The sequence below is a fragment of the Jaculus jaculus genome, chromosome 2 (assembly GCF_020740685.1).
Source record: "Jaculus jaculus isolate mJacJac1 chromosome 2, mJacJac1.mat.Y.cur, whole genome shotgun sequence".
NCBI classification, from domain to species: domain Eukaryota; kingdom Metazoa; phylum Chordata; class Mammalia; order Rodentia; family Dipodidae; genus Jaculus; species Jaculus jaculus.
Window position 1 is genome coordinate 61,726,987 of NC_059103.1, and position 12,845 is coordinate 61,739,831.

At 39.8% G+C, this 12,845-nt stretch overlaps 1 pseudogene; it reads right to left on the reverse strand.

The window, feature by feature from the left end:
- Positions 1–2,970: 2,970 nt before the first annotated feature.
- LOC101606178 lies at positions 2,971–12,111 on the reverse strand (annotated as a pseudogene).
- Positions 12,112–12,845: the final 734 nt, after the last annotated feature.

Below are 12,845 nucleotides of genomic sequence, written 5' to 3' on the forward strand. Positions count from 1 at the left end.
TAGATGATAGCCACGTTCTGGTTCTGGGAGTTACAGGTCAGTGCCCACTAAGACAAGAAAGGAAAAGATAACTCTTATAAAAGTGTTAGAAGAGAGAGAGAGAGAGAGAGAGAGAGAGAGAGAGAGAGAGAAGCTGTTGAAGATTAAGGTCAGTCTTCATCATACCCCCTCCAGTGTTTTGTGGCTCAGGTGTTCCCTGTGAGGGCTTGGTGAAGGTTCAGCCATTTGGTCTGTCTTTTAGAATGTAGAATTTTATGGTACCATTGCCATTTGTGTGTAGATGTATGTTTCCCACCCCCTCCATTGTATGTGAGGGCTATCTGGCTGTGACATCTGTCACCCCATTGATTGACAGGGTTGATTTGGCTGATCTGGCTGGCTAGGTGGGTGTCCACTTCCTCCCTCACTGCTCCATATGCATCCCTCCCAAAGCTGTGTGCTTGGTCGAAGAGGAAAACCTTCCCCAAATAGAGGAGGACTAGTCTTTGGTCAAGGGTATACGAGTAGGTGCACTCCCTTGCTAGAACCTCCAAACAAGCTCTCACGGTTGTTTGATTTTTCTATTGTTTAGTATTTTGACTTATTTGTAGATTTTAGATATTAGGCTTTTGTCAGTGGTAGAGCTGACAAAGATTTTCTCCCATTCAGTGGGTAATATATTGGCTCTGCTTATGATATCTTTGTGCAAAAGCTTTTTAACTTCATGAGACCCCATTGTTTGAGTGATTATTTAATTTCCTGGGATACTGGGGTTTTATTCAGGAAGTCTTTCCTCACTCCCATATCAGGGACAGTTCCTCCTAATTTTTTCTTCCAATGGAGGAGTTGGAGGTGTTATATTGAGGCCTTTAATCCATTTAGTCTTGAGTTTTGTGGATGGTGATATGAGTGGGTCTAGTTTCATTTTTCTAGATATGGTCAAGTTTGTCCACAATCATTTGTTGAAGATGCTGTCTTTTCTCCAATCTACTTTATTGGCACCTTTGTCAAATATCAAGTAACTGTAATTACTTGACCTAAGTTCTGTCTTCAATTCTGTTCCATTGATCTATGTCTCTGTTTTCATGCCAGTACCATGCTTTTTTTTTTTTTTTTTTTTTTTTTTTTGTCACAGTGGCTTTGTACAATAGCTTTGTACAATAGTTCAGGTATGGTGATATATTCAGAAGTGTTTCTTTTGCTGAAGATCTGTTTGGACATCCAAGGTTTGCTCCATTCCATATGAATTTTGAGATCATTTTTTCTATCTTTGTGAATAATGGTGCTGGAATGCTGGAATGGCATTGCATTAAATCTGTATATTACTTTTGATAGAATTGCTATTTTCACAATATTAATTCTGCCTATCCATGAGCCTGGGAGGTCTTTCTACTATCTCATGTCTTCCTCAATTTATTTCTCAAGATTTTTTTAATGTTTTCATTATGTAAGTCTTTAACATCCTTTGTTAGTGTTATTCCAAGATATTTAAAATTTTTTGTTGTTGTTGTTGCTATTGAAATTAGGACAGCCTCAGTGATTTTTTTTCCATATAGAAAAGTTACTGATTTTTGTGTGTTGATTTTGTATCCTGCCACTTTACTGAAGGAATTAATCATCTTTAGAAGTTTTGATATGGAGAATTTTGGGTCAGTTTTATATTGGATCATACTATCTGCAAATAGGTCTAACTTGACTTCTTTCTTTCTAATTTGTATCCTTATTATTTCTTTCTCCTATCTTGTTGCTTGGGTTAGAACTTCTAGTACTATGTTGAAGACCAGTGGTGAGAGTGGGCACCCCTGCCTTGTTCCTGATTTCAGTGGGAACTCCTTGGGTGTTTCCCCAGTAAATATTGTTTGGACCTTAGGTGATTTATATGTCACCTTTATTGAATTGAGATATAAGCTCTTCATGCCTATTCTGTTCAGCATTTTCATCAATAACTGTGTTGTATTTTTTCAGAGTCCTTCCCTGCATATATTGAGATGATCATGTGGTTCTTGTGATTAAGTTTACTTATGTGGTATATTACATTGACCAGTTTCTGCATGTTGAACCATCCCTGCATCTCTGCAATGAAACTTACTTGATGGATGTGGGTAATGCTTCTGTTATGTTGAATTTGGTTTGCAAGGATTTTGTTCAGGATCATTGCATTTAAATGCATAAGGGATATAGACCTGTACTTTTCTTTCCTTGTTGCATCTCTGACTGGCTTTGTTATTAGAGTGATGCTGGCTTCATAAGGGGAGATGGAGATGATTGTCAGCTCTCTGGTTATTCAAAACAGTTTTAGAAAAATTGGTTTCAGTTTTTCTATGAAGGTTTGATAGAATTTAGCCATGAAGCTATCTGTTACTGGACTTTTCTTTTTAGAGAGTGTGGTGGTTTGATTCAGGTGTCCCCCATAAACTTAGGTACTCTGATTACTGGGTTCCCAGCTGATGGAGATTTGGGAATTAATGCCTCCTGGATGCAGTATATTGTTGGGGGTGGGATTATGGTTGTTATAGCTGGTGTCCCCTTGCCAGTGTTTGGAACACTGTCCTGTTCCTATTGTTGTCCACTTGATGTTGGCCAAGAGGTGATGTACACCTCTGCTCATGCCACCATTTTCGCCTGCCATCATGGAGCTTCCCCTTGAGGCTATGAGCCAAAATAAACCTTTCCCCTCCCCCCAAAAGCTGCTCTTGGTTGGGTAATTTCTGCTATCAATGAGAACCTGACTGCAAAAGGAAGGGTTTTGGTTACCTTTTGAATCTTCATGGATGTGATCAGTTTGCTTAGGAGATTATTCCACTCTGAGTTTAGTTTTGGTAGGCTATGTTGGCAGGAATTCTTCCATTTCTTCTGCATTATCTAATATTGTGGAGTAGATGTTTTGGAAGTATGTCCTAATGATTCTTCCAATTTCATTCATGTCTGTTGTGACCTTTACTTTTTTTTTTTTTTAATCTCTGATTTTGTTAATTTGAAACTTCTCTTTTTTCAGTTGATCAAATTGACCAGAGGTTTCTCCTGTATTTCTGTGATTGTTTCAGTGTGGACATCAAATCAAACACCCAGCTTTCCTTTGAGGAAGAGACTGTCTCCTTCACTTTGGAATCAATTCTCTCACCCATTTGATCCTTAAATTCTTTCCATGCATAACTAATGTTTGGCATTTCAACTTAATACTGTAAGGTCAAAAACACCTGCCTCTGGGGCTGGAGAGATAGCTTAGAAGTTAAGTGCTTGCCTGTGAAGCCTAAGGACCCCAGTTGGAGGCTTGATACTCTAAGACCCACATTAGCCATATGCACAAGGCACATTTGTCTGGAATTCATTTGCAGTGGCTGGAGGCCCTGGCGCACTCATTCTGTCTCCCTCTCTCTATCTGCCTCTTTCTCTGTCTGTTGCTCTCAAATAAATAAAAATAAATAAATAAAAATAAAAATAAAATTAAAAAAAACACCTGCCTCTGAGTTGAGCAAGGAGCACTGGTCTACTGATGTGGCTTCTGAAATGTGTGCCAGTGCTTTTGCCAGGGCCTCCCCAGCACCCTTTGCTTCTATCAACTTCTCAGCTGAGTGCTTGAAATGGCCAATGACAGTGGGAGGCACAGAATCTAAAAGGCTGGCAACATCTTTCCTGAGAGCTTTTATTATTTCTGTTGCAGAAAGAACACAAATTCCTTTAAATTTATTCCCTGCTTTTTGCTCTACTTGTGCCAATTGGTACTTTTTTTGTGTGTGCTGATAGAAGCAGATACAGACCACTGTTCTCCCAGCTCATCCTGTCTGCCCAAGTGATGGATGTAGGACTCTACATCCTGCAGTGGGCATCTTTGTATAGCCAAATCGACCTCAGGGATGTCTAACTCACATGCAGTAATGTTGGTTGCTACCAAAACTCCAAAATCATCGTGTCTGAATCCTTTCAGGGTGATTTCCCTTTGCTTCTGTAGAATGTCTCCATGTAATAACTGGGCATCCTGCTCTATAGATGTGCTCTGTAACAGCTCCTGGGCATCTCTCTTGGTTTCACAGAAGATTTTCATGTTTCCTTGATAACCATTGTACACTTGGATCACATCCCCAAAAACTGCTGCCTTCTGAGTCCAGTGTCATTTAATAGCCAAATGCTCTACAGCTATTGTTGCTTTCTGTGTCGTTTTACCAATCAAGTCCACCTGTTCTTATATAGATTTCATGTATTTCTTAGCAACCTTAAATACCCAGTGAAGGAAAGTTGCAGAGAAAAGGAAAATTTGGGGATTCTCTTCAGAATTTTTCTTTTATGCTGCTCATAAAATGTCATCCACTTGATCAGCAAAGCCCATATCTAACATCTGATTAACTTCATTCAGGGAAACATGTTTAAGTTTGCTGAGATCTAGCTTGCCACTCTGTAGGTGGCCTTTGATTTGACCTGGTGTCCCAACCAGGATATCAATCCCATTCTGCATTTGTTCAATCTGAGCTCCATAGGGCGTCCCACCATAGAAACAAGCCACTGACAGCTTCTTGGTGATGTCACTGATGGGTCCACTTACTCAATTTGCCAACTCTCTTGTAGGTGCAAGAATCAGTACATGGAGCAGGATCTCGTTTTCTGTCTTTAAGTGGAGCTTCTCGATCAAAGGAATGGCAGAGGAGAATGTTGTCCCCGTTCCTTTGTACTCCTGAGCAGTTGGTCTTTTTCACTGTACACATGGTGGACTGTCTTTGCTTGCACAGAAAACAAGAAGTTCCCCCACCCCCCACGAGCTTTAAGAAACCCAATAATCTCTTCAGATGTGGGAAAATTAAAGAGAGCACCTTCTTTTGGTTCCACAGGGATTTCCTGCTCTACTTCACTTCTACTTTCTTCACCTGTGGCTTCACTGGAGTCAAATTCAAAAGGAAACATTGCATTCTTCAATTTGGGGCTTTATCCTCCAATCTTTCCATTCACTTCCTTTTCTTTCTTCATCTTCTTAGGCTTAGGAGCACCTACATCTTCTGAAGGCCTTCTCACTTTTTAATTTTTATTTACTTATTTTTAGTTTTAGCAGCAACAACTTTCTCTTCAATGTGGTTCTTTTTTTTTAATTTGGCAGTTTTGGTTTCAGAAGAGATGTTGTCATTTTTTAAAATTTTTTATTTATTTATTTATTTGAGAGTGACAGGCACAGAGAGAAAGACAGATAGAGGGAGAGAGAGGGAATGGGCGCGCCAGGGCTTCCAGCCTCTGCAAACGAACTCCAGATGCATGCACCCCCTTGTGCATCTGGCTAACGTGGGACCTGGGGAACCAAGCCTCGAACCGGGGTCCTTAGGCTTCCTAGGCAAGGGCTTAACCGCTAAGCCATCTCTCCAGCCCGAGATGTTGTCATTTTGAGATGCCTCTTCTTGCTTCTCTACCTTGTTGGACTTAGGAGAATCCATATCGACTTCAGGCCCTGCTTTCTTTTTAAATGTTTTCACTTTTTAATTGTTTTCACAATGGTTTCTTCAACCCCTTCTACTGGTTCTTCAGTCTTAAATTTTGTCTCATGTTCTCTGGATTTCTTCTCCCTTGGCTTCCAGAGTGTCTCTATGTCCTTCACAGACGTCCTGGTCCCAATCTGCTATCACCACGAAACTTTGCAGCATAGTTCAGCACACACCCCCCAGGCCTCCTGGTCTCGTCCACCACATTAGGAGGTCGTTCTGCTCTTTGAAGTACTGTGAATTATGAACCATATGACATTAGAAGAAAGGGCTTGGACTTGTATCAAAAGATGTGTGAAGGGACTGGAGAGATGGCTTAGTGGTTAAGCAATTGCCTGTGTTCAACTCTTCAGATGCCATGTATGCCAGATGCACAAAGTGATACAAATGCAAGATTATACATACCCACTAGGTGGCAGAAACATCTAGAGTTTGATTTTAGTGGCTGAGGACCTGGTATGCCAATGCTCTCTCTCTCTTTAAAACTAAAAAAAAAAAAAAAAAAAGAATTAAAATTTTTTAAAAGATGTGCAAAGACACCATGACTACTTACTTACTTACTTTGGATAAGATGACCAAATAAATGTCACTCCATTCTCATAATATCCCAGTAGGATATCAGTCAAACTGATAATTTTGCAAAGAATTAAACATGATTGAATAGTTTTTGTTTCTCATTTAGTTATTTGTTTATTTATTTATTTCATTTTTTGAAGTAGGGTGTCACTGTAGCCCAACGTGACCTGGAATTCACTTTGTAATCACAGGGTGGCCTCAAACTCATGGCGATCCTCCTACCTCTGACTCCTGAGTGCTGGAATTAAAGGCATGCACCACCACGCCCAGCTATTGGTTTATTTATTCATCATCATTTAATTAATTTATTGTGTGTTTATATGTACCAGACTTGGCAACTTAGAAAGGCTGTTCCTAAAAGAAAAAGAAAAAATATTGATGATGTAGCTCATTGGTAAAGCACTTGTCTAATGTGTGAAGACCTATATTCAAGCCCTAGTACTGCAAAAAAAAAAAAAAAAATCCACCCATCTTCTCAAAGAATGTGTATGAAACACTCCCAAATCTTATATCTAGAGTAAAGGAAAAAAAAATTGCTGGGATTGGTGCATGCCTTTAATCCCAGCAGTTGGTTGGACGGCAGAGGTAAGAGGATTGCCATGAGTTCAAGGCCCCCTTGACACTACATAGTGAATTCCAGGTCAGCCTGGGCTAGAGTGAGACTCTAACTTGAAAAATCAAAAAAAAATATTAATTTCAAAATCCAACAAAACAATCCTTGATTTTTTTCTTCGTGAGTCTATCGTGTGAAGTGAAAATCATATTTTGTCCATAATTTATTTTCAATGTCCAATTCTCAAAAGCTATGAAAATGAATCAGAGGCCGGTCTGTGTATCTAAATTGAATAGTATTAAATTTAGTAGCCTGAAATACATAAATATAAGGGAGTTGCTTATATGAGTATGTGAAAGATATTCCTTGGTATGGACTTAAATAATAGTCACTTATTTTTGGAGACTGGGTCAAGAGAGTCTGGCTATGAATGCTAAATAGCTCTGTATTACTTAAAGAGCTGCTGGATACAATTCAAGGGATCGATCTCATTCTCCCTCTGAAGGAGTCTTATTAGTGCCCACACACATTAAGTCTATAAAATACTAATCAACATGAAAGGCTGTACTGATCACATTTGTTTCTAGTCCTTTGTTCTTTTTATTTTAATTGAAAAGAATGCAGAAATTGAGAACCATTTCTAAGCTAACACCTTCTGGCAAATTGCAAATATTAATTTGAAGCTTACAAAATCAATTCAGAATTTTCTACAAGGAAAGACTTGGCTCAGTTATCAAGGATGAATTTTATCCACACTATTTAGGATATTAAAAGATAAATTTCATGTCCTATCTTTTCTGTTACAGTTAAAAGGATTTGAAAGAGAATGGCAAAATATGCAAGAAAGTTCATGAACTCCCACCTTCTTGACAAATATTTTGATTATTCTAGCACAAACTATTCCAGATATCTCTGATTTCAGTTTTCATTCAGACAATGACAATGGGGATTACCTACAAATATAGTTTCAACTCTAGGGCTTGAGTAACAGAATTACTACAATGGACTTTCTATATCATTAGAATCTCTCCTTTGAACTCACCTGCTCCAGTCGGGACCTCAAAATTATTCAGTTTCTTTCTTCCAATGCCCACAAACATTTTTGTGTAAGGGGTAGTATTTGTTCATCCTCAAAATCTGCATTGTATTTGCTGTTTGACAAAAAAGTGCACATTAAAAACTGAAAAGCTGCCAGGCATGGTGGCATACTCTTGTCATCTGAGCATTTGGGCGACGTACACCAGAGGACTGCAAATTTGAGATAGACGAACCTGAGCTACGTAGTAAGAGCCTTTCTTTAAAAAAATAAAATAAAAATAAAATAAAAACTTTCTAATGAACTAATTAAGCAAGAACAATAAGAAAAGGGAAAGAAAACAGCTGTAAAGCTACAAAGATCTTTGACGTTCATACACTTTTTTTTTTTCCCCAACTCCCCATCTAATGCCCTTCTCTCCTTATTATGTGAGAACTGTCTGAGGATCCCAGTGACAGGGTGCTTCAAGGCACTTACAGGTGGATAATGTAAGCCATGAAAATTCTTCCATTAAAATGTGAATTTTCAGGTCTTGGGCATGCTGTAGCGCAGTGATAGAGTACTTGCCAGGCATATTTAATGCTATGGGTTTGATCTTCCACAATGTCAAAACACTGAAGACAAAAACCAACACCACCAAATAACCCACCCCAAAACATGTATAGATATGGTTGATTAAATAAAAATGACCTCGTATACTTGTAATCATGTGTGTTCTTTCACATTTTTGCATTAGTTGTGTTTATACTAGTATAAGTGCATATTATAAACATAAATAACTGGAACAATGACAATCTCCCATTTATTTAATTTTTTTTCTTGCTTGTGTGAGTATGTAATGTGGTTTGCAGTGTATGCATACAGTGTGTGGGGGAGGGAGTGGTGTATGCAAATATATGTGTTTATATAGTGGGGGGAGTGTTGTAAGCACATATGTATGTCCAGATAGTGTTTGTGGGGCAGTGGTTATGTGCACATGTATGTGTCCATACAGTGTGAGTTGAGGAGTGTTGTATTCACATGTATGTATCAATGCAGTGTGTGTACATGGGTGGTGTATGCACATGCATGTGTCCATGCAATATCCTGTCTCCTCACCTGCAGTTGGTTGTGCTAGCCTGCAGGGGCCAGAGTAGAATGCTAGGTATCCCGTTACATCACTCTTCCACCCCCTTTTTTTGAGCTAGGATCTCCCTCTAGGCCAGGTTGACCTGGAATTCATTCTGTTGTCCCAGCCTGGCATCAACCTCACAGTGATCTACCTATCTTAGCCTGCCCCATTGTAAGCACTGGAATCAAAGTTGTGCTCACCACACCCAGATCTACCCATTCCTATTTAAGCTGGGGTGTCTTACTGACCCAGGAGTTTTCCATTTCTTTTAGGAGCTCATAGGTTCTCAGTCTTTGGTTCCCCACAGGACTTAGAGAGCAAATTTGTATGACCACATTCAGCTGTTTATGTGTGTCCTGGAGATTGACAGGCAGTCTTTCAGGCTTCCAAAGGTGTTCATGCTTGCACAAGAAGTGTTTTTAACCAGTGGGGCATCTCTCCAGCTCTGATAGCATCTTTCTACATAATTTTCAAGATAGGAAAACAGGTCCTTAAAAGGCCCCCTGAAGCCTGGGGAGTAAGTCCCATGTGTTTCTAACTATCTTTGCAACATCTTTTGTAAGATCTCACCTCCTTATCTGCGTTAGTTACTTTTCTTGTTGCTATGACAAAATACCTGACATAAAGCAATTTGAGCAGGGAGGATGGCTAGAGAGATGGTTCAGTTGGTAAGAACACTTGCTGTACAAGCACGAGAGCTTGATCTTGATCCCCAGAAGCTGTGTAAAAAGCCAAGAAGAGCCACACACATCAGTAACTCTAGTCCTGTGACAAGCAGAGGCAGAAGACTCAGACTCACTGGGACTCCCTGACCAGCAAGACTGAAAAAAATAAATTGGCAGTTTCAGGTTCAGTCAGAGACTCCTTAAGGAAACAATGCAGCAGATGATTCTAAAGGACACCCAACTTTCTCTGGCCTCTGCATGTGTACACATGGAGCACATGTACGTATACCATACATGCACACACCGTATGCAGATCATATCAAACATGTGCAAGATGGATGACAGAGAATAGAAAGACAGATAGGGCTGATTTTGGCTGATAGTTCCAAGTGATACAGTTCATCATGGTAGGGAAGGTATGGCATCAAGAAGAGGAAGCAGTGGTCACATTCAGTTCATAGTCAGGAAACAGAAACGGATGGATTCTGGTGCTCAGCTAACTTTCTCCATGTTATACAGTCCAGAACCCCAGCCCATGGGATGATGCTTCCTGCTGCGGGGATGGATCTATCCACTAAAATTAGCCTAATATATAAACGCCTTCACAGACATGCCAAGGGATTTATCTCCTAGGTGACTATAGTTTCTGTCAAGTTTAAATATCACAGCATCATACACTTCAGACTCTTCAGTTATATTTCTAAGACCATTGAAGTTGGTAATTGAGTCTACTCAGTACCTGAGCAATGTAGATGGTGATGGAAATGTGTTCAGTCTGGAGTCTACTTGTGAGTGGGTTAAGTGACATGCCAAAATTGCTACAATTCTCCTATAAGGTGCAAGCTTGATGGTCTTATCATCGAATGAAATCCTCAGCTGTCTACTGACCTGTGTTCCAAGTGAACTGTGGTCCACAGAGCTCAGAACTAAAATTTGCTTTGACATCTGGGCAATCACATCACACTACTGACTCCTGTGAAGCAACTTGTCAATTTGATACCAAGTTCTTTCTGTCCTGCTGTACTGCCTGAACTGTATGATCAATTAACACAGCCCATTATTTCCTGATCTGCATAATATCAGTAATGCATGCTGACATTCATTTACTGCCAACTGTGTGCAGTGTGAAGACATATAAGGTTTTATGAACTTTATTTGAATTACTCCAACTAATACCTATAATAACTACATCATTTGGGCCAGCAGGAATCACAATGCTTGAACCTAAGAACCTAAGAACTTCAAGAGGTCAGTTAGAATGACATATTTCTTTAGCTCCTACCTGTTGGAACCCAGAAAACCTATTTTCGTGGAAGTCACCTCAGTTATCTACTCAAAAAATGGGTACAAAATTCCTCCATAAAACTCTAGATAGTATTCTAGAGAGTCAGAACATACAATTAGAAAAATAACAATTACAAAAAGACATTTTTGATGTCTGATTTCACAATGGACATGGAACCTTGCCAACGGAAGTGTGGTTAGAGATTGGCACCATTGCCTGGAGACTTGTAAACTGTGAGGTCTCAGCATGGGCCAAGATAATCAGAACTGCATGCTCAGCACCATCTTCCTTTCCCACATGCAGGAGAATCAGGGATAGTGTGGAAGGGGGCTACACTCACAGCAGCATCTGGGTTAAATTCCAGCCCTAGTATACATTAGCTATGTTTATACAAGCTGGTTATTTAACATTCCCAGCAGCAGCCTCTCTCTTTCCAGATGGACCATCTAGCTAAGAGCTTGAGTTAAAATGAACTACATTCATAAGGTCCATGTGGTCAACCCAGCATCCACAGTACACTGATTTATTGTACACATATATTGAAGGTAAAGATTGTATTTTGGAACAATGCTTTCTTAGCTCTGATTTTAAAAACAATACATAATTAAAACTACTTTGAGATCCCATCTCACTTTGTTAGAATAGCTATCCTCAAAAGAACAAATTACACTAAATACTGGCAAGGATGTGGCAAAGAGTAATCCTTCTACACTCTTGGAGAGTTGATAAGACAGTTAAAATATATTTACCATATGATCCAGCTCTGTCACTTCTTGCCATATATACTAAGAAATCTATTCACTACCTTATAGATACTTGCACAATTATGTCTATTGTGGCACTAATTACAATAGCTAGGAAATGGAACCAGCCTAGCTGTCCCTCAACTGATAAGTGGATAATGAAGATGTGTTACATTTATATAATGTAGTTCTATTCAGCAGTAATGAAAAATGAAATTATGAAATGGATGTATCTTGAATGGATTATATTAAGTGATGTAACCCAGGCCCAGAAAGCTAAATGCTGCAGATTCTTTCTCATATGTGGATCATGTGTCCAAGCTTTGAGTGTTTAGATCTGTGTGTAAGTTAGAGTAAAAGTCAGTAGCAGAGGCCAGGAAGCTAGAAAGGAGCTATAATTAAGGGAGGGAGGGGGAGGAAATAATGGGAGGGTATTGTATATGTGTAAACATATGAACAGATTATTGAGAGCGCAATGGCCTAAGTGAGGTCAGGGGAATGGATTGAATAAAAGAAGGGTTGTAGGGTGGGTTAATCAAAATTTAAGATATTATGAATAAGCCATATGGAAACTTACTTCTTTGCATAAGGGCACCCTCAGAAGCCATATATTGTTACTAGAAAATGTTCAGTGCCAGGCATGAGATACCTTCAAGTGAATTGTTGGCCATGAAGTACCCCAATGGTTCCAAAACATTGTAGGGCATTGCCAATGCTTATTTTCCCTCCAGAACAAAATGATAAGACCCTATTGCTGAAGACTCCACATGCTTGGGCTGCAGGTCACTGAGAAATCAAGCTGGGGCTAGCTGAAACCACTTCCCTATTGACCACCTGACAGAAAGTGAAGAGTGTTCTCAACAAGACCAGAACTAGCTCTCTTGTCATAGCTCTTCTCATTTTATTAGAAAAATATTCCCCACTAGGGTGATTCAAAAGTTACCATTGGGGCTGGAGAGATGGCTTAGCGGTTAAGCGCTTGCCTGTGAAGCCTAGGGACCCCGGTTCGAGGCTCCGTTCCCCAGGTCCCACGTTAGCCAGATGCACAAGGGGGCACACGCGTCTGGAGTTCGTTTGCAGAGGCTGGAAGCCCTGGCGCACCCATTCTCTCTCCTTCTATCTGTCTTTCTCTCTGTGTCTGTCGCTCTCAAATAAATAAATAAAAATTAAAAAAAAAAGTTACCATTGTGCTGAGAGAAGTGACAGTGAAGTGTTCATCAGTAACACATCTCTGTCATATCTTCCAAGGCTCAAGGTCTACTGTGGTAGAGGTGATGGAAAGAATGTTAGAGCCAAAGGAAGGGTAGGACTGCTTACAGTGTGCTCTCCCAGAAACAAAATGGCCTGGATATCCATGGCTTTGAAGTGCCTGGTACTACTTACACAAGACCCTCATGATAGGAGGAAAAGATGATGACATAAAGATAAAAGAGCGACTAAT